Genomic DNA, 21,538 nt, shown 5'->3' on the forward strand with positions numbered 1-21,538 from the left:
TAAAAATTTTCAGATCTTTCCACCAGTCTCCTACCTCAGCTTCTCTATGCATCTCAGCTTCACTCTCTCTTACTGCTATACTTCTGCTACCCGAGTCTCAAGCTGGGGATGGTGGTTAAACACTAGAGAAAGCTGCCCTCTTCAGCTTTATTGAAGATTTCTTAGAACCATCATAGAGCCTATGTACTTACCTGCAAGTTTGTTCTAGGTGAAAGAGGAAGTAGTAAGGGAGATGGTTTGTAAAAAAAAAACCACCAATCTGACATTGAAACTGGTACTCTGAACTGTCTTGCCTCCACAGAATACATTTAGAATAATGTAAATGATGCAAGTTTCCAGTGTTGGACATACATGTTGAGAACGTTTACCTTGTCATTAGGATAATTGAGTCTGTCTTCTAGATCACCAATGCCTTTATCTTCACATAATCTGTAGGCAACAGCTCATCTTTAAGCATTGTTGAGAAGCCTTCCACAAACAATTTGGGAGTCATATGTAACTCGGATAGGGACTGTCAATAGTTGCAGTACTAAATCAGTTCTTATAAACCTTGGTTAAACCTTAATCACATTTATTTAGATTGTTGATATTTTTACAAAATATTTTTGCCCAAATCAGTCAGTCCCATCAAAATACACAAGGTAAAGTTTTAAAACTGCTGATGTATTAGAACAGACTACCTGCTGGTTTGTTTTATTTCAGTGTCTTAAAAGAATAAAGGATTATTGCTTTCTCAAAGCAATTCAAATGTCAATCAACTGATGAATGGATAAACAATATGGGCACATCCATACAATGGACTATTATTTGGCCATAAAAAGGAATGAAGTACTAATACATGCTACCTGGTTTGTTTTATTTCAGTGTCTTAAAAGAATAAAGGATTATTGCTTTCTCAAAGCAAATCAAATGTCAATCAACTGATGAATGGATAAACAATATGGGCACATCCATACAATGGAATATTATTTGGCCATAAAAAGGAACGGAGTACTAATACATGCTACCTTAAAAACATTATGTGAAGTGAAAGAAGCCAGGCACAAAGGACCACATATTGTATGATTCCATTGATATGAAAAGTCTAGAAGACATAAATCTATATAAACAGAAAGTAATTACTAGTTGCCTAGGTCCTGGGTGGGGAGCAGAAATGGGGAATTCAAGGACAACAGCTAAGTGGTGTGGGTTTCTTTTCATGGCAATGAAAATGGTCTAAATTGATTTGGGTGCTAGATGCATGATTCTGTGAAGATACTGAAAGCCAGTGAATTGTATACTTTAAATGACTGAATTTTATAACATGTGAATTATATATCAATAAAGCTGTTTAAAAAATGTATCCATACAAAATATAGAAAGAACTTACAAAACTCAACAGCCAAAAAACAAATAATCCAACTAAAGAATGGGCAGAGGACATGAACAGACATTTCTCCAAAGAAAACATACAGATGGCCAACAGACACATGAAAAGATGCTCAACATCACTCATCATCAGGGAAATGCAAATCAAAACTACAATGAGATATCACCTCACACCTTTCAGAAGGGCTAAAATCAACAACACAAGAAACAAGGTGTTGGCAAGGGTATGGAGAAAAAGGAACCCTCATGCACTGTTGGTGGACATGCAAACTGGTGCAGCCACTGTGGAAAACAGTACGGAGGTCCCTCAAAAAGTTAAAAATAGAACTACCCTATGATCCAACAATTTCACTACTGGGTATTTACCCAAAGAATACAAGAACACTAATTCAAAAGGATACATGCACCCCTATTTTTATAGCAGCATTATTTACAATAGCCAAGATATGGAAGCAGTCCAAGTGTCCATCAATTAATGAATGGATAAAGAAGATGTGGTATATATAGGCAATGCAATATTATTCAGCCATAAAAAAGAATGAAATCTTGTCATTTGCAGTGACATGGATGAAGCTAGAGAGTATAATGCTAAGTGAAATAAGTCAGTCAGAGAAAGACAAATACCATATGATTTCACTTATATGTGGAATTTAAGAAATAAAAAAAGATCATGGGGGAAAAAAGAAAGGGGCAAACCAAGGAACAGATGCTTAACTATGGAGAACTGATGGTTACCAGAAGGGAGGTTGGTGGGGGGATGGGTAAAAGGTGAAATGGACTAAGAGTACATTTATTTTGATGAGCACTGAGTAATATACTGGATTTTTGAATCACTATATTGTAAACCTGAAACTAAAATAACCCTGTATGTTAACTACCCTGGAATTAAAATAAAAAATATAGAGGGTTTTTGTTAAAACAAAACAAAACAAAACAAAACATGTATCCATAGACAATAGGTAAAATTGGCAGTGCTGTATTTCAATAAATTTTATTTATAAAAATAGGTGGCTGGTCCGTGGGCCATAGTTTGCTGATCTCTGTTCTAGGGTAGTAAAATCTCATAACTTTTAGCTGGGTACTGACTTACGAGGAAAAAAAGTATTGCCTTTCCCAGCCTCTCTTGTAGAAGCTTGTGTACAACTTCCGAGAATTGTCTTTAAATGGAACAAGTGTGCCACTCTTTACATATCTCCATCCTCTGTTCACTAGAAGACTAGAACTCTAGCAGCCATCTTGGACCAGGAAATGACTTTGGAAAATGGTAATCACACACAGTGGGGCAACAAGCTAGCAGGAGCCTGGAATCCTCACCCACGAATGACCATTCTAACCCCAAGCTAATTTCGCCAGATTTCTTGAAAGAAAAAAATAAGTTTATATCATATAAAAAGCATAATAAATAACTTTTATTTTGGTGCTTTCTGTTACTCTGTGCTCACAGCTAAACTTAGTTCCTACTGGGGCGCCTGGATGGCTCAGTCGGTTAAGCATCTGCCTTCGGATCAGGTTATGATCCCAGCGTCCTGGGATCGAGTTCCACATAGGGCTCCTTGCTCGTCGGCTAGTCTGCCTCTCCCCTTCCCCACTACCCCCCGCTCGTGCTCTCTCTCTCGCTCTCTCTCTCTCTCATTTATTTGAGAGAGAGAGAGAGCGAGAGAGAGAGAGATACCATGAAAGGGGGAAGGGTCAGAAGGAGGAGACTCCCCGCTGAGCAGGGAGTCCGATGTGGGACTCAGTGCACGGACTCCAGGATCATGACCTGAGCCGAAGGCAGTCACTTAACAACTGAGCCACCCAGGCGCCAATATGAACTTAGTTCCTACTACTAAACCCTCAAGGAATTAAAAAACAACTCTGCTTCCTAAAGGGATTCAAGTAGATACTAGGGACATCCAATACCCAATTCTATGGACATTATCATCCAATTCTATGTGTGTGTGTTTTTTAACAGCATTTCATTCCTACATTTGCTCTTAGCCTAAAGGCCAAGAATGGATTATAGCACTTCATTCTGATTTTACTGGCCTTTTGATCCAGTGTCTTCCAACTACTTGGGTTCATACCTGTAAGGAAGATACAGGAGAATACATTCTCTGATTATCCAATCTTTTGTAACTTTTTAAAAAATGTCATAAATACAGGCAACACCATATAGAACGGTTCCACTGTTTATTAAATCCCTCTTCTGTCCAAGTCCCGATCACCATGTGCACAGCTATTGTGGGTTTCTCTATAAGTCCAGTAATGTGAACATGAGCTTGTCACCTCCTCTGCTCTACAGGATAGAAAAACAAAACAAAAAAACAACCCAAACAAAACAAACAAACAAAAAAACACCAGCACAGGCCTCTGGTGGGGTTCAACTTTACCTTGACATGATTAAGATAATGTACGAAGAGCCCTAAAAGTGCCACAAATGATCTCTAAATACAATATAATGTTTACTTCTGTTCATAAAAAGATATAGGGCTTCAGAGTCAGGATAGTGTATCTTCTCCATAAGGGTGTGAGGCATGAAACAGACCTAATATCTTCATGATCCCCTCCCCAATAAAGTATCTCTGTGTTCCAGAGTTACCCTGGTAGGTATTGAATGTTTGTATCCCCTTAAAATTCATATGTTGAAGCCCTAACCCCCAAATGTTGCTATATTTGGAGATGAGGCCTTTGGAGATTTAAGGTTAAATAAGGTCACAAGGGTGGGGCCCTGATCCTATAAAATTAGTGTCTTTATAAGAAAAAACATCAGCAATACCTCTGACCCCCTCCTCTCTCCTCACACAGGCACTGAGGAAAGGTCATGTGAGGATATAGCAAGAAGATGGCCATCTGCAAGCTAGGAAGAGAGTTCTCACCAGAAACTGAATTGGCCAGACCCTTGATCTTGGACTTGTGAGAAAATAAAGTTTTGTAATTTAAGCATCCCATCTGTGATATTTTGTTATGGCAGCCTGAACACACTATACCCACTCTGTAAGGATGGTGTGGAAAAGAAGGTCCTGCTGCAGCATCATTTTCCAATTACCCCCTTGATAAAATCCACTATAATACTGATATAGTCATAAGCTGGCTTCACATATTCTGAACCCGCTTGATATTTCAACTTGACTCTTATTCTCATGGGTGACTTGGTGGATTTTGGAGGTTCCCTGCTGGAGTGCCTTCTGACTGCAACTCCTGTGACAGGCCCAATGACCAACCACCCTGAGTTGCCTGGGACTGAGGGATTCCTGAGACTCAGGACTTTTGGTACTAAAACAGGGAGAGTTCCAGGCAAACGTGAGCAAGTTGGTCATCCTAGATGGGCAACACATTCTCTTTCCCCAGTTACTGCTCCTTCTACAGGTCAGATTTTCTGATAATCTTTTTCGGTTGGAGTCCCATTTCCCTTCCGGGAAGTCCTCTTGGCCAAGAGTCAAAAGAGCTCCAGGCCAGCTTTTCTCGCATATGGTACAAATTTGGTGCACAAGAAACACTCAAACATGACTTGCCCTGACAAACTGGGAATCACAGCTGATCCTAATATAGCAACACTCCTTTACTCCTCTGCCCAAACTTCTCACTGGCCCATTTCCCCTACCCTGGGATTTCTCAGATGTGAGTCAGGCACTATTGTACTTCTCAAAACCCATGGGACACATATCAATCTCCCTAAGCAGTGCCACTGAAGTCCCACTCAGTAGACTTGAAGGGGCGTGAGGAAGCATAACGGCTCTCTCCAAAGATCCTCCTCATGAAATCACCTCTTTTATAATCTTCTTCTAAGCCTTGAAACTGGCGAAAAGTTCCAGTAATTGAAAAGCCAGTTTTTGGACTGTGGTAACCAAATATAGGGAGCAAAATTGCCTAAGGGCCCCAGATGCTGCGGCACTCTGAAATCTTCTGCCACATTTGCACCAAGAACCAAGATTTCCATGGGCTGCTCCAGCCAGTGACTGAGTGCAACACAGATCATAAGGCAAGCTTCTTCCTAGAAGGACCCTCTGATGGCAATTTTGGCTTGAGCAGTCCCAGCAGCCTTTGCCAAATCTTCCTTAGACTGTACCGCAGTCTAGGACACTTCCACCAACCTCCCCCCACCCCCTTCACTGCATTTGACTTCCATCAGTCTGATGGTTCTCCCAGCCTTCCCTGGCTCCCTCCCCATTCCCTCTCACAAGTGTTTCCTCTAATAAAATTCTTGAATGTTTAATGTCATCTTAACAACTGCTTTGTAGAGGGCCCAGACTAACATGAAGATACTTCCTTTGAAAACATGCATCTTGTCAGGACCTCACTTGGTGTTTCATAGTTGTTGTATCATAATGCAGCAGGCAACACTTCCAGTTCGATATCCACTTATGCTACTAATCACAGGATGAATGAATGATATGGTAAGAGGGAACACCAGGAAAACTATGGGATTTTACTTTACAGTTCTTGTTCAATCCACTCTAGGTTTTGTTAAAATATAGGTCTAATTTGTATGAGTATAAAGCTGAAATTTTGGTAAGAATTATCATAGTGGGTGCTCAATGTGTGAGTGAGAACACTGTATATGTAAATCTGAGTGGGCAACTGGTCTTGGGCCAGGACTTGGATGAAAGGGTTGTTACATGCTACCTTGGAATTTCAAAGCAACCTCAACCCCAGTATCAGCATTTTCCTTTATTCCTTTACATTTTCTTCCTCCCCAATCCCTTCTCATTTTTCTCTTCTATCTTTTCACTGTATTTCTTGTAGTGCCACTGCTTGAGATGTTGCTAAAAAGCAATAGTGGAAGTAGAATACAGAAACAGAATAGAGAAGCCTTTATTTTGCTTTTATCTGAACCTGGGAAGTTGTTTAAAAGTGTACCCCAAAGAAGGCAGAATAAAAGTAGCTTTTTATACTTGTTCTCCAGAATTTCAAGTGTCCCAAATCCTTCACTCCTCTTTTTTTTAGAAGAAAAACTTCTGACTGTAGTATATTTTTATACAAAGGTGTGTGAAAAACATCAATACCAAAACTATACTTTGATAATATCCTGACAAAAACCCAATGCTTTTCCAAGCAAAAGAATTCCTCTCTGTAATTTGTATCAAGGACTGTCAATTGTCAAAATATGACAACATGCCTTTGTCATCATTATTAATATCAGGGAATTAAGAAAGTTTTACTGTGGTCAATTTATTTCCCCATATTAAAAAGAATTGTAGCAGATGTGGAAAATAAAGACAGAAGAAAATAAATGGCCACCCTTCAAATACTGTCATTCTTAATTTGTTTTTTACTATGCATAATTTGTTTTTACAAAAATATTACTTCACCCCCATGATGTCTAGCACTGGGCTCTGACCTCCCCTGAGGATGTGGTGCCCCTGGGACCTCTGACACCCAGGGGTCTGAGAGGTCCTATTCTGGGGAAGTGCTGGGGTGTGTGGCTATTTCCCCACCTGATAGCCTCTGTGAAAAAAAAAAACAAAGAAAAAAATGACTGAGTGGCTATTCACACTTTATCATTTGAGGGCTGGTTATAGTTAACGCTGACATAAGAGCGAAGTATTGGTTCTCACTTATACTCTAAGGGAATGGAAACCAGGACAAACAACTGATTTGGTGGAAAGTCCAAGATAATAGTAGTCAGGCCTTTATTATGGCCAGAGACTATTTGCCAATGATGACAGGCCTCGAGCTGTCCGAACAGTCTTGACTTTACAAGTGCTTGACAGGAGTTAAAATGTTTCCCAGCGCCCAACAGTCAGTGCCAGTTCCCTCAGTTAACCGGCGGTTGAGGGCAGCAAGAACCCTCCGTGTGCAGAGTCAACGGGCAGGAGACCAAGTGAAATCGCAAGACACTGGGTTAGCGAAGGTGGCTTTGTCCACCGCAACGACCACGGTGGCTGCGGCTTAGCCCTACTACTCCAAGGGCAACAGTGCTGAGCTGAAGGTGAACGCCCTTGCACAAGTGGCCTGCCAGGTGCAAGCACCAGGGCTTTGGGGTTTTTCTAAATGGAAGCATTACAGAGGAAATGTAAAACACTGGCTCCACAGACAAACTGAGGGGATTAGAGCAGCTCCAATACGAGCTGTATTATCTTAGACAAATCACTCGCCCTCTCCTGGCCTTAATTTCCCCGTAATGGAAACGATACCATTTCTTCCTCCTGGACCTGTTGCGAAGAAAGGATTCAAATGGCATGGTAATGCTGGTGTTGGCTACAATACATGACACGCAAAATCTGTTACAAGAAGGTGGTAATAAATAAAACTCCCAACCCTTCCCCGACACCGCCAGCGTCTCTACCGGACCCGCTTCCGGAGCCCTTTCACCTCAGCCGAACGCAAATCCCTCCGCGCTTGCGTCACTTCCGGGAGACTCTGGCGGCGACTCCTCGAAATACCCGGATGCAACTATCATGGCTGCCATCAGTGAGAGACCACAAGGGAGATCGAGTCAAGAGCTGCCCGGAAATCGCTCAGAGTTGGGGCTTCAAGGAGGCCTGTCAAAGGACAAAAGATGAGATTACTGGGCGGCAGGGTGCCCCAAACGTCCTAGGAACTGCGCTTCCGTGTTTCCTGTTAGTTTGCCGCCAAGTTTCTCTAGAGGAGTCGCTCCTTTTGGCAGGGTGGGGCCTCACTTCTTGCTTGGGCCTTCCTCGTGTGCCGGGTTTTGGTTTCCGTTACCCTGCTTAGCCCTGGAATTGCGTGGGCAATGCGGGCGCTGGCCGGGGAGGAAGGGGCGGGGCAGAGGCTAGGACGGAGAGAGGTGGGGCGCGGTGGGAAATTTGGGGTAGCAGAGGTTTGGGGCGCCCCACTAAATGCAGGCAGCGTCAAGCTGCTGCCCCATTGGAGTCTGGTTCCTGTGTTTTTGGCTGAAATACACCTTGCCGTGGGGCTCTCATATTTGGCCATAGAGCTCTTCCCTGCTGACCCAACCATAGTCAGCATTAGACTTTGATCCTCGAATAATATCCAGGATGTGTATAATGAAGTATGCGATTGGTTTTTTAAAAATCCCAAACATAAGCAAACTAATAATGTTAGTTTTAAGTTTCAGAATTAATAGGGGAACTATACATGTTGAGTATGGGGTTGGTTTTCTTTTAAGGTTTAAATTTGGATAACATGTTAGTGCTTGTGAGATTTTTTAACAAAAGCACTCTTAAAGTAACTGGTATGAGAAAATATGCTAATATTTAAAATATTCAGAAAATTGTTGCACTTTGCTACTGCGCAGTTGTCATGATGAAACACGAAGACACCAGAATTGTACCTCAGGATAAGACTTTAATTGCGAGAGGCTTCTGCAAATACAGTAATTCTAAATACAGATATATTCATTTCAGTTAGTTCTCTTTGCACAGTGGCCTATAGGTTTTGTCTTCAAGTGAAACAGGAACAAATGTGAGTTGATTGGTTAACATTTCCTAGTAGTTAAAACGACCTTTTAAGTGCTTAACTGTATATCGGTTGCATTCAGAACCTCAGTTGAAACCATTTTTATTTGTCTGAAATATGTAATGAACTCATAATGTAAAAATACATACAGAATTTTATAACAAAAATATAGAAACTAATATGTAAAGCAAGTTGACCCCATAAAACATAGTTTTATATTTTGAATATAATTTGAATTTTCACTTAAACTCTCAAAATTAGAAGAGCTGACCAGAAATGCTTAAAAAAGAAATGTAGACATTTACCCCTTCTCTAAACATGCCATTGTTTGAACAGAAAACAAAATGACATTGGAAAGCACCTGGGATTTATTTTTACAGTTATACTATATGCAAGGTACTGAGTTGATAATGGATAAAAAAAGTGCTTTACAACATATAAAGTAATCTATCAATCATGAACAGTTAATACTCTCACTTCTGACCAAATCATGTCTCCTTATGGTACATTTTAACCTCCCAAACTTGTGGTTCTTGTACAAGTATTAATATACAGGGTTGTAATCATATCTTATAGAAAACAAAAATAAATGAACTGTTTACACATTTTGAATATTTTTTCTTGTTTATATGTTGTTTCAGATTGTATTTATAAATGCATTTGTACACAGTAGAGTCCTTAGTAACTTGATAATCATAGTTTTTTGTATGGTTTTTTGCAGGTAGGTCTACTGGGTTCTTGGCACAGTACCATATGGACCTGGACAAAGCATTGTTAAGGTGGAAATTTTTATTGTATTAATCAGTTCAAACATTTGGCCAGTCTATTTATTTTCTAGCATTTTAGTCAAATTACTAGATGTGGGCTTCATAATAGTGAGCAATATTTGTAGGATAATTGGTCACTTTAAATTTCTTCCCAAATGTAAAATTTGATCTCAAATAGTTAAGTTTTACAGAGCACTAACTATATGCCAAACTCTGTGTTAAGTCCTGTACATACATTATCTTAATACAGTATCATGAGTTCGGTCTATTAAACTCCTTTTTTTTACAGATGGAGAAGCTGAGGCAAAGAGGGATTAAGTTCCTTTTCCATGGTCCCAAAACTAGAGCCATATTCTAGAGGCTTTCTTTCCATATATTTGAGGACTTTGGTAGAAGAATAAGAATAGAAGTTAGGAGCTGGGCTCTGGTACTACCACCTACCCTGCTTTGTAAATTAGGGCAAGTCATTTAATCTCTCTGAATTTCATTTTCCTCTCCTACAAGAAATGAACACTTTCAACTATTATATTTTTATTGAATCTTGAATCATCAAGAATCCTTAAGAGTGCTTTCACCATTGTCTCCCCTATTTTCTTCCAAGCCTCTGACACTGTTCCATGAGTTTTGATGCACATGCACAGGAATGACGACTCTCCCTTGAGTGCAGCCTAGTCTGACCACATTGTAAGGTGTGTCAAATTGTAAAATAATGTGCATCTTGGAATTGATAACATATAATAAATGATCTCTGAGCTCCTTTCAACCCCAATTCTATGACGTGACTATCTAACTTATTGCTGGTTTATGTATTTTTTAATATGAATGATTCAAGATAAAACAAGCTTCTTGGTAGTGGAAAAGTTGGAACCATTCCTGTCTTTTTCATTGCTAAATCTTCAATACCCAGAACAATGCCTGGCATGTAGTAAATGCTCAGTAAATATTTGTTAAATTAATTCAGCAAATCTTCATTTTACATTACAAATACAACGTCTTAAAAAATTGTGTTTGACTTGAATTTGACATAAAACAGAATAGTATCAACAGTGCAAAAATATTTTGCTAACATTTTTTGGGTTCAGGAGTGTACTGTTAGAAAACAGTCGTCTTTGTTTCCAAACATCTTTTCTGTGCATTGTTATTGATTGTCATCAAGGGTGTGGTACATTTTGTTCCTTGAAGAGGTATAGTAAAAATCGAAATGCTGGCATAGACTTTTTAATAAGGCATCAAACTTTTTTTTTAAACTAGCAAAAGTATGGAAACACTGATTAATTATGTAGAGATTTTCATTTTAACAAAAGTTGGAAAATGTTATTTGATATCTTTATTAAATTTTCATGTGTATTCTGGAGGTGATTAAACATACCATCCTTCCAAATATACAAATAATATTAAATATGACTGAGTTATCAATGATGAAAATAAACTATAATTGAAAGATATTTTGGAACTCTGAATGGGCAGAAAAGTATTCAAGTTTTGGGGTGACTAAGTGTAAGATAATGTAAGTAAAGAGATTATCCCAACTATATTTACAGTATGTCTGATGAGGTCTGTACTTTCAGTTAGAACCCAGGAAGGGGATACAGTAATTATACAGAGTTCTAGACTATTTTCTGGTGATAATCAGCTAAGTGTTCTGCTGTGGCCAGAAAAGCCAACAACCTGTGAGTTATCATCAAAAAAGGATTTGGGGAAGATCAACAAAAAATATCTTACCCTGAACAACACAATGGTCTATCTAAACATGAAGGGACAGGCAGTTATTTTACATTCATGATGGATAGATCTAGAATGTTCAAAATCCTTTTAATTCTTAAATATGAATATAGATATTGTTTTCCTCACTTAATTCTGGAAAAGCTATATGCCTACATACCCACCTTTTAAAGACTAAAATACATAGCTAGTAAAATTTACATAGCTACTAAAATTTCTGCCACTAGAATAAAGCTCTGTATCATATTACAGCATATTATTACTGGATGAACATTAACCACTACTCTGAATTTCCACTATCAGTTTGCTTTTCTCAGGGCACCTTTTCATAGAAAACACAGTTTTTTATTCTTTTGTAAGTCACAGCCTGTGCAATAATGAGGAGGGAGAAGTGTTCACTTCTCTTAGTGCTTATTCCCTTGCACTGGCTGTGTAAATGTATCCTTTCCTGAAGCCCCAAACTCAAAGGAGAATAAGGCCAAGGGCCCACGAGACATTATAAATTCAAATGAAATAATTCAATTTATGAGGTTTTTACAGAAGTTTATGTGTATTGATTAAAGGCTTATTCCTCTACAGTTTTGGAGAAGGGAAGGAGGAGTGATATTTATCATTAAATTTGGGACAAATTTAAGTACCTAATGGTAGTGCTTTGTACCACCTCAAAAAACTTTTTCTTTAAAACTTCTACTATTTTCATGTCTTTTTTTTCATCTTTTTGTTTCCCTATAAATATATCAGTAAACCCCCTCCCCCTTCCTGGGCTGCCAACCTCCCTAACCTCCTGCCAGCTATGATTTCATATGACTTCATCTGGATAAAATCCTAGGGTACATTCATTTTGTTTTGTATACTCCACCTATTTAAGAATTTATGTCAAATATATATGATTTGGAAAATCTGACATTTGGATAAAATAAATATAAATCAAAATAATAAAATCAGAAAGTCATGGGACACTTGAAAGTAAACCAGAAACAAAATTTTAAAACCTTCTCTGGTTATTTATAAATATCACATTTAAACTTTAGGGCAAGTAAATCCCTCAAAAGTTTTTAGAAAAGGAATACAAATGGAATGTTGCTAATTCATTATTGTTTTTAGTTTGGTACATTGAAGGTAAAGGATTTTGCAAGTTCACGTAGCAACCTTATTCAAATTTTGATTTTTTTCCCTTTGAGGTCTCAACCATGACTTCTTTTAATAGAGGGTGTTTAGAAATGTTATGCTGCAAGTTGGTGAAGAAGTACTGCATCTCCTTTCTAATACTTATTCGAAAATCATTTTTTTAAAGTAATCTCCCACTCATCGCGGGGCTTGAACTCACAACCCCAAGATCAAGAGTCAGATGCTCCACCGACTGAGCCAGCCAGGGACCCCAGAAAATCATTCTTTATAGTCAAAACTTAAAGTCTTGATGACCCATTTTCATAGGCAGAAAATTCTTTTTATGCTCTGCCTTCTAATTTGGTGACTGTGAGAAGTCTTTTGTTTAACAAATGACATTTATTAATGCATGCCTACACGGTTGAGAGAGAGACATGAAAAGATCTACACCTTGCCACAACCCTGGAAGTACCTGTATGAGAGTGACATTTAAAAATAAGTGCGAGGAAGGATGACCTGTACTATGGTGAAAGTATGTACAGGGTAGAGAGAGACACAGGTGATCCTTCCTGAGGTCTGGAGAGCATGTTAAATGGGGGAGAGGGGCTTCATAGAACTATGATACCTTGGAGAGTCAGGATCCTTTGAGAAAGCACTCTAAATAATTTGGTGGCTGTGTTTCTTAACAGGGATAGTATTAACATAGGATAGGACAGTTTATCACTGTACTGGACTCCTAAGCGATATAAAATACTTAGCATCCTTGGCTCTGTGGTCTTTTCCCACCAACTAGCCTCAGTTGGCATCATGAGGAGCAGTTAGCTTCCTTGCTTCTCAGTTCTGATCGTTACACATGCTTACACAGACTGCATTGCTTTCAGATGCTTTCTGTCCATGTGTGTCATTCTCATTTATTCCTTGTATTCTCCAAAGACTTTGGTACCTGACTCACAGTTCTCTCCCTGCCCCGAGTCCCACCTTTAAGCCGGGTTACATAAAATTCCATGTGGGTAACCCAGGCGATACCCTGGTCTCTTGATTGCTTCAACTTCTCAAATTCAGTGACCTTTACCTTTTCTATAAAGCCACCCACTCCCTGGACCTTGTCATCACTTATGTCAACTTCACCCTTAAAAGCTTAAAATAAACTCTTCTACTTTGTGCCCATTTTCCCAGCTTCCTAACTGAATGACTTCCAGTGCATCTATACTTCAAGAACTCCAGGCCCTTGACTGTGCTACTCTCCCCTATCAGTTTCTTTTCGCTTCCCATCACTTCAACCACTGCACAAGACTCTTGCAATCTTGTTCTTCTGTTAAACCTATTCAAGAAAACGCAACCATAGGTCAGAAACGATAATAGTAGCTAACATACACTGTTTGCTTATTGTATTCCAAACCTTCTTCAGTTGACCTGGATTGTCTCCTTTAATCTTCATAATAGCCCTATGAGATAGGCATTATCATTATTTTCATTTTGCAGATGAAGAAACTAAAACACAGTTTCTGTCTACTAAGTAGGTCTCTAGAATATGAACCCAAGCAGTTTGCCCCTAGAAACCGTGCTCTTCCCGACCACTTTAGACTACCTTCCAAAGCAGCTGTCTTCTGTGCTTCCGTGCTTGGACTGCTGAGCTGTTTTAGGGACAGAGTGGGTTTGGCTAGATGGAGAGTGTTGAAAGTACTCACATTAGCCCTGGGTTCCTTAACTACCCCTCGTGGTAAGTTTCAAGCCAAGCCAGGAAGCATAGAGGGAAGTAACAGTGATTAGGTATTTAATGCCCTCAGCTACTTTTGGGTGTCTGTTAGCTAGAGGGAGGGGAAAACTAAAGAGAATATGCATCAGTTTGGGGGCTGGACATGACATGTCACCTCTGCTTGATGACCAGGTAACTACTGAACTGGAGAGACTGAACTTGGCTTTATCTGCAACGGAGTAGACAGAGAGTCCGTCTGTTTTTAGAACAGTCATTCTCACCAGTTTTTCTTCTGGATTTCTTTCTCTAGACATCCCTCTTTTTTTTTTTTTTGAAGAGACACAGCGAGAGAGGGAACACAGGCAGAGGGAGTGGGAGAGGGAGAAGCAGGCTTCCCGCAGAGCAGGGAGCCCAGATGCGGGCCGATCCCGGGACCCCAGGATCATGACCTGAGCAGGAGGCAGATGCTTAAATGACTGAACCACCCAGGCACCCCCAGAGGTCCCTCTTTTTGTCACGGATTTGTTGACCCTGACATTATCGCCTTAAGTAACAGGATAAAGCTCTTGAGAGCTGATTGTTCCAGTTAATTGGACCTACCTGGGTGGCCCTGTAAGTAGTTATTTTAGGGCTTTGGTTTTGACGGTGATTTTTGGTTCCCTGTATAAAAAAACCTTGCCTGTTCCCATTCTTAGGTACTTAAAAGGCAAACTTTTATTTTCTATGTATTTAAAATAATACCAGTGACTTCTTACCTTTAATATTAAATGCACCATAATTTCTGTATTATATACAGAAATTTTATCTTCACCACAATTCTGAACCTGAATTTAAGTTACTCAATTTCAAGAGAGAAGGTAACCTCTAGTGAAGTAGGGATTTTCTTAGAAACCCCTTTCTGCTTAAAAGACTTTCTAGAGAAAAACCACACATCGGAGGACATCAGTAGCACAACAAATTTATATTCACGACTTTGCCTGGCAATTCTTCCCTGTCTCGCATTCTTCACAGGAGCTATTTTTAAACTTCTGCTCACCTAAGACCTTCCCTGTTGTGTCCACCATCCCCTGTACCCCTTCACTCAGGAGATTATTTTACTTCTCATTTTCTCAGAGAAAAGAAAAACCATAAGATGGAATCTTTCTCAAATTAGTACCACCAAACCTTCAAACTTACTTAATTGGTACCCATTCTTTGTCCTTCCCTCCTTTCGCAATGGAAAAGGTAACCCTTTTCTGATGCAAGGCTCTGGATCCCTTCCCAGTCCTACTTCCTAGTACCTTTGTTCCTTTACCTATCTGTGGCTCCTTCCCATTGGCATTTAGGTATTTTCAAGTCTTTTCTATCTTAAAAAAATAAAACCTTCCTATAGGAACTCCTCATTTTCCATTCTGTTTTTTACTTCTTTACAGAAATGGTTTATGAAAGAGTTGTCTCTATACACTGTTCCTTGCTTTGTATTCCTAGTCATTCTCCAACCAACTGCGATATTTTACCCCAACTGAAACTATCAGTTTTAAAGGTCTCCAACTACCACTGCATTTCTAAATCCACTGTGCACTTTTCAGACCTTATCTGACGACCTTTATTCAACAAATGACAGTTGAACCACTCTCTCTCCTTGAAATCTCTTCCTTGGCTTCTGACACCATTGTTTTCCTGGTATCAGATAACTTACTTCTCCAGCCATTCTTTCTCAGTGTCATTAAGGGTATCTATTCATTCATTTTCTCATTCTCTTACTCAGATATTTACTAAGCATCTGTTACATGCCAGGCACTGTACCAGGCGCTGGCAACAGAATTTGACATAAAATCGAGTCTTTCTCCAGAAAAATGCACTCCCAAACATACGCTCAGACAAACTTTTAGCAAATGTTTTCGAGCGTTTCATGATCACTAAATACTTGTTTATCACTGTAGATTAAGAGACCTTGCCTTGGAACTTCCAATTTCCTTAGTAGAAGCTTTTACAAAAACATTAAAAAACAAAACAACCTAATTAAAAAAAAAAGTGGCGGGGGGGGTGCTCAGAAAATGAAAATGAAGTCAGTTTTTCCCAGAAGATTTTATAACCATTGGATACTTCCTCTAAGATGTTAAGATTAAACCGGTTCCTCCAACCTAACATTTGTGGACAAGCTACTGTTTCCCTACCCTCCAACCCCCACTCCTCTATGCCTTGATTGGTGTCACAAGAATAAAATTCAGCAAAGAGTCTTAACTCATCCTTAAAAAGGAGAAAACGAAGTGATAGAGTTGGTATCATTACTTTGAAATTAGATTGAATAGGATTCTAGTTTCTACTATGGTTCAAGCGATGTGTAGGATGTCAGCTTCAGAGAAAGGGGCAAGCAGAAGGCTGAGTAATTCCTCACTTGATGAAGCTATTTCTAGTGACAAGAGAAGGAAATGGTGCTGGTGTTGATATCTTGTGGTCACAGTAATAGGACATTTGCATTCTGGGCACTATTTTATGCCATCCATTATCTCCCACCAGCCTCCAAAACATGTGGGTGCTGAGAAGATCCACCTCTGTCTTCTCATTACATGTTTTTAAAGGAAGAATCTTTTAGTCACAGATTCCATATTGGAGTTCCTTTGATCTCTGGAAACAACCAGGAAAAACAAACAAACAAATGGTAAGATTCATGTTTCTTTTGGGACTATTGTGTATGAGATAAACTGTTTGCCAACATTTTTTTTTTCATCCAATGCATATAGTAAGCATCCACTGCTGTGCTCAACTCTGGTCACGTAATGATGAGTAAAAACAGATAAAACCTCTGCTCATAAAGCTTATAGTTTAGTGTAACAGATCACCAGTAACCAGATAACCACACAGAAATATAAAAATGCAAATTTAACAGGTAGTAGGAAGAAGTATAAGGTTATATGAGAGTCTATATAACAAGAGAATTTGACTATGGTAGGGAAGTCTTAAAATGATGCTCAGGCTGAAGACTGACTAAATGTTATCTAGGTGAAAAAGGAAGGAAAGTGTTCCCCAGATAAAAGGGCTTGAATGTGTAAGAATCTCTGATAGGAGAGAACATTCAGGAAAGAGGCAGAAGAAAGGTTGGGTGGCACAGGGGAGAGAGTGAGGAGGAGGTGAGGCTTGGGGTCATATTTGAGTTTTGAGAGGATCTCCTTGGCTGAGGTTGAAGAAAGGACGAGAGTAGGGCAGAGTGCAGGAGAGAAGACCAATCACCCAGGTGTGAGATGATGGGTGCTGGGGATGGAAACGAAAGGGAAGAAGTTGATTGTATTTGGTAATTCATCTTGGGTATGAATACTGGATTAGATTGGATATAAATTTTGCTAATAGTTAAGCAGAAACTAAATTTTGATTATTCCTTTTGTCAGTGAAATAAGAATTACTGGTTAAGGGCACCTGGGTGGCTCAGTTGGTTAAGCGACTGCCTTCGGCTCAGGTCATGATCCTGGAGTCCCGGGATCGAGTCCCACATCTGGCTCCCTGCTTAGCAGGGAGTCTGCTTCTCCCTCTGACCCTTGTCCCTCTTGTGCTCTCTCTCTCTCTTTCTCTCTCTCAAATAAAATCTTTAAAAAAAAAAAGAATTACAGGTTAAAAAATATATATATATATGCTTTCAAAAAGTTACGGAAGACCACACTGGGACACAGGTTAGGCCCTCCTTGAAGCTTATTATATACACTGAATATGAACAACTAAAGCCCCAAATTGGAGAAAATTGAGTCGTGGACCTTTGAGATTCAGCCTCCAGATTGAAAAGTATCTCTACAATTTTAAGAATAAAACTAATTTTATTTATTTGAGAAAGAGAGAGAGAGTGCGGGGGGGGGGGGAGGGAATGAGGGAGAGGGCGGAGGAGGAAGCAGATTTCCCGCTGAGCACGGTAGTACCTTGGGCTCCATCTCAACACCCTGAGATCCAGAGCTGAGCCAAAATCAAGAGTTGGACACTCAACGAACTGAGCCACCCAGGCACCCCAAGAGTAAAACTAATTTTCAGAACCAAGTTTGAGATTATTTAGCTTGTTTGGATGGCCTAATGGAACATTCTTTTGTTAATATTTTAAGTGGTTCTTTTACCCTCACCCCTTCCATAATTGTACTTATCTGTAATTTAATGCATTTAATTTAAATGCAAATTTAGACATTCCTAAAAGATAAATACCTGTGGTAAAATTGCATGGAGAGGGTGTTTATCTTCCCTGGCACATTTTCTGTGATAGTGAAGGTTTGTTGCATTTCTCACTTGAGGGCAACCAGCAAGCGTTGAATAACAGGGACACTTACTACGGCCACACATCTGAGCTTGTCAGATGTGCAGTTGCTTCAGACTAATTGGAATAGGACAGTCCTAGATTACAGCACCGGGTGCGTTGGTGTAATTAGCGTAATTTTTATTTTGTGTCCAACTGCAGGGCAGGCTTCAGGGTTGGTAGCCTCTGCTCATCGGCCCGTGATGTCATCAAGGACACAGGCTCTTTCCAGCTCTTTCTGCCACCTTTTGTGTTGTGTTGTGTGGGAAGGTGTGTAATTATGACGCCAGGGTCAAGCTGGAGCAAGATGGCTGCAGCAGCCACGGGCATCACACCCAGAGCTCTGCCACGGCTGTTCCCACAGTTCGCAGCGGTCTGCACACTGACCTGGCTTCTTACAAGCTTCGCACTCTCCTTTGAGATGGCCTCTGACACGGCTTCTCAGGTTCCTGCCCTGGCTGTCCATTGCCTACTGCCCGGGGTCGCCAGAGCCTCTCTTGACTATGAACGCGTTCTTCATTCGTCGTTGGCTACTTCTGAGGACTTGCCCTGGGACCGGAAACCCTCACCAATAGAATTCTAGACTGAATAGATTGAATTGATAGCTTTATAAATTCCATTCTCTTCGGCGGTTGTGTCTCCTGAGAGGCTTCACATTAAGGCCCTTTTCTTTCCTCCCACCCAGCACAGATCACTGATAAGGGTCCCACCCTTTATCCTGGACTTGCGTAATTGGCTCAAAGAGTCTAGATCAAACATAAATTGTTCCCATTTTCCTAAGTACCTTTCTTTGAAGGTGTTTTCCTTACCTGTCTCATTGTCTTAGGACTAGAGTCCTTATAGTCTTTTTTTTTTTTTAAGATTTTTTTATTTATTAGCGTGTGAGAGAGAGAGAGAGCAGGGGCAGAGGAAGAGGGAGAATCAGACTCCCCACTGAGCAGGGAGCCTGAGGTGGGACTTGATCTCAGGACCCTGGGATCATGACCTGAGCAGAAAGCAGACGCTTAACCGACTGAGCCACCCAGGCACCCCCTAGAGTCCTTATACTACGTTGTGATTTCTCTCAGAGGTTTATCTTGGTTGTTATTTGAAACTGGTATTAAACAAAAATTTGTTTAAATTCTAACTCCATTGAGAGGCAAAATGAAGTGGCCTCCCCTTTCTCTGCTCTGGTAAGGCTTGCAAAAACAGATCGCTTTGTTACCTGAACCCCTCCTTGGCTCCCTCAACGATCCTCGTCTCCTGGGTATTGCTTCAGGTTTCCTGTGGAAGGAGCCTCAGAGAAGCTTTTCTGTTATTCCTTAAGAACTGTCCCGCCATCTGCCCTCCCCAGACAAAACCATTCTGCCTCCATCTCCACATAAGTTCGGTGGCCAGAGCACAACTCCCCATCATCCATGTTTTACCTCAAAGGAGAATGCAGATGCTGATTTTATTGAGCTTTGTCCCTGTGCCTCAGATTGGCTGGACTGTTACTCTTTCAACTCTGAGCAACTAGGTTTCTTACGAGGAAGGATGACCACTTTGATTTAGCGGAGACTAAAGCCGACTTAACTGCCAGCAACCACATCCTCAACTTCCAACTGATTAGGTCCAGTTACCTTGATGGATCAGGTTTCCCCCAGGGACTTAGATCAAACCAACTGACTTCATTTTTGGTGCTGGTAAATGTGTTTCTTTTGCCAGTTGAAGAATCCAAGTGGGCAACTTGCTGATTGGCACCTTCAGAGGAACTGAATAAGAGGGTATGCAAGATTTTTATTCAGTTTAAAGAAATCCAGAGGTCCAAGTATTGAAGGCCTCACTTCCAGGAGCTTTGCAACCGTTGATGTAGGACAAAAGTTTGGCCTTTCCTGGCTCAAAGATGCCCCATGGCAAGGAGCCTACAAAGAGGACTTTGTTTGGGACCACTTCCTTGTAGGATCAGAAAATCTGGCAAGTAAGCTTTTCATCTCTGTTCTTCTCTTCCATGTGGATTTCGTATGGCTGCATGGACTCACGGCGATACTCAGCATCGGTGCTTCACCCTGTTAATGGGTCCTGAAGACATGGGCACCCTTTTTTAAAATCAAACTTATTAATATTCATACAACAAAATACACAAATACATACACCTGTATAACCACCACCACAGTCAAGATACAGAACATTAGCATTACCCTAAAAGGTCTCGGTGTGTCCTTTCCCACTAAATCCTCCCCCACCCAAGTCCCTGGCCCAAGCAGCCATTGGAAGTAACACCCATGAGATGAGGCTCTATCAGTGTGAAATAAACCTGTCTTTCCTAGAGTTATGGATAACCCCACTATCTGAAAGCATTCCTATGAAACCTTCATAAGCCAAAATGGTGTAAAGCAAAGTAGCATTTACCCTTAATTTATATGGAAGATTGTTTGAGTGTTCCCAGACCCAAAAGGAGATGCATCTTGCTAACGAATGCACAAAATAAATCAGGATAAAGAACATGCTCACAGACACAGTTCAGAGCTATGGCAGCTTGATGCTGAGATGCTGAGTGTAGTTCCTGGGGAGGGAGCTTCGTGGAGCTGCTCTTGCTACTTGGGGTTCGGGCTGCCCCTATAATGGCTTGCTGCAAAACAAGCACTGGATGCTATTTTTGCCTTACACATTTCCATCAAAGTGAATATCCTCTCTGGATTTCTTTTGGTTAGGGAAAACAGGTACTCCTGCGGGTCTTTCCTAAAAGCAAAGCAGTGTAACACAAACTCAAAAAGTGGGGGACATGTATAGAATGTGTTCTCTTTGGGTCTGGCTTCTTTCATTCAGCATGTTTTAGAGGTTCATCCATGTTGTTTATATATCTGTAGTTTGTCTCTTTTTATTGCTGAGTATTATTCCACTGTGTGGATATGCCACAATTTGTCCATTCACCTATTGATGGACATTTGGATTGTTTCTCATTTGGGGCTAGCTTTTGTTTGGACATAATGTTTTCATTTGTCGTGCGTAAATACCAAGGAGTGGAACGGCTAAGTCATGTGGTAAGTGGATCCTTAAACTTATAATAAACTGCCAAACTGTTTTCCCAGAGTGATTGTGTTATTTTATATTTCCACCAGCAATATCTGAGAGCTCTTGTTCCTCCACATTCTCACCAATATGTAGTCGTTTTAATTATAGCCATTGTAGTGGGTGTGTAGTCGTATCTCATCGTGGTTTTAATTTGCATTTCTTTGATGACTCCTGGTGCTGAGGATCTTTTTTCTGTGCTTATTGGCCATACTTGCATCTTCTTTTGTCAAGTGCACA

At 40.3% G+C, this 21,538-nt stretch overlaps 1 long non-coding RNA gene and 1 other non-coding gene across 6 annotated transcripts; both read left to right on the plus strand.

Annotated features, from left to right (window-relative positions):
- The first annotated feature begins 6,655 nt into the window (after nucleotides 1-6,655).
- On the plus strand, nucleotides 6,656-6,745 carry LOC115941708 (small nucleolar RNA SNORD88). Its single transcript, XR_004076440.1, has one exon. It is a non-coding gene; the product is annotated as a small nucleolar RNA SNORD88 (small nucleolar RNA).
- Nucleotides 6,746-7,714: 969 nt separating this feature from the next.
- LOC145722163 (uncharacterized) lies at nucleotides 7,715-21,311 on the plus strand. 5 transcript variants are annotated; one of them, XR_014146239.1, is made up of 3 exons: nucleotides 7,715-9,509; nucleotides 16,522-16,663; nucleotides 18,431-21,311. It is a non-coding gene; the product is annotated as an uncharacterized LOC145722163 (long non-coding RNA). The 5 variants fall into 5 exon arrangements; XR_014146237.1 differs by having other exon boundaries at nucleotides 7,715-8,736; nucleotides 9,452-16,663; XR_014146238.1 differs by having other exon boundaries at nucleotides 7,715-7,958; nucleotides 8,570-16,663.
- The last annotated feature ends 227 nt before the right edge of the window (nucleotides 21,312-21,538 follow it).

Source organism: Leptonychotes weddellii, chromosome 6 (assembly GCF_054177405.1).
Source record: "Leptonychotes weddellii isolate Sample4059 chromosome 6, ASM5417740v2, whole genome shotgun sequence".
NCBI classification, from domain to species: Eukaryota; Metazoa; Chordata; class Mammalia; order Carnivora; family Phocidae; genus Leptonychotes; species Leptonychotes weddellii.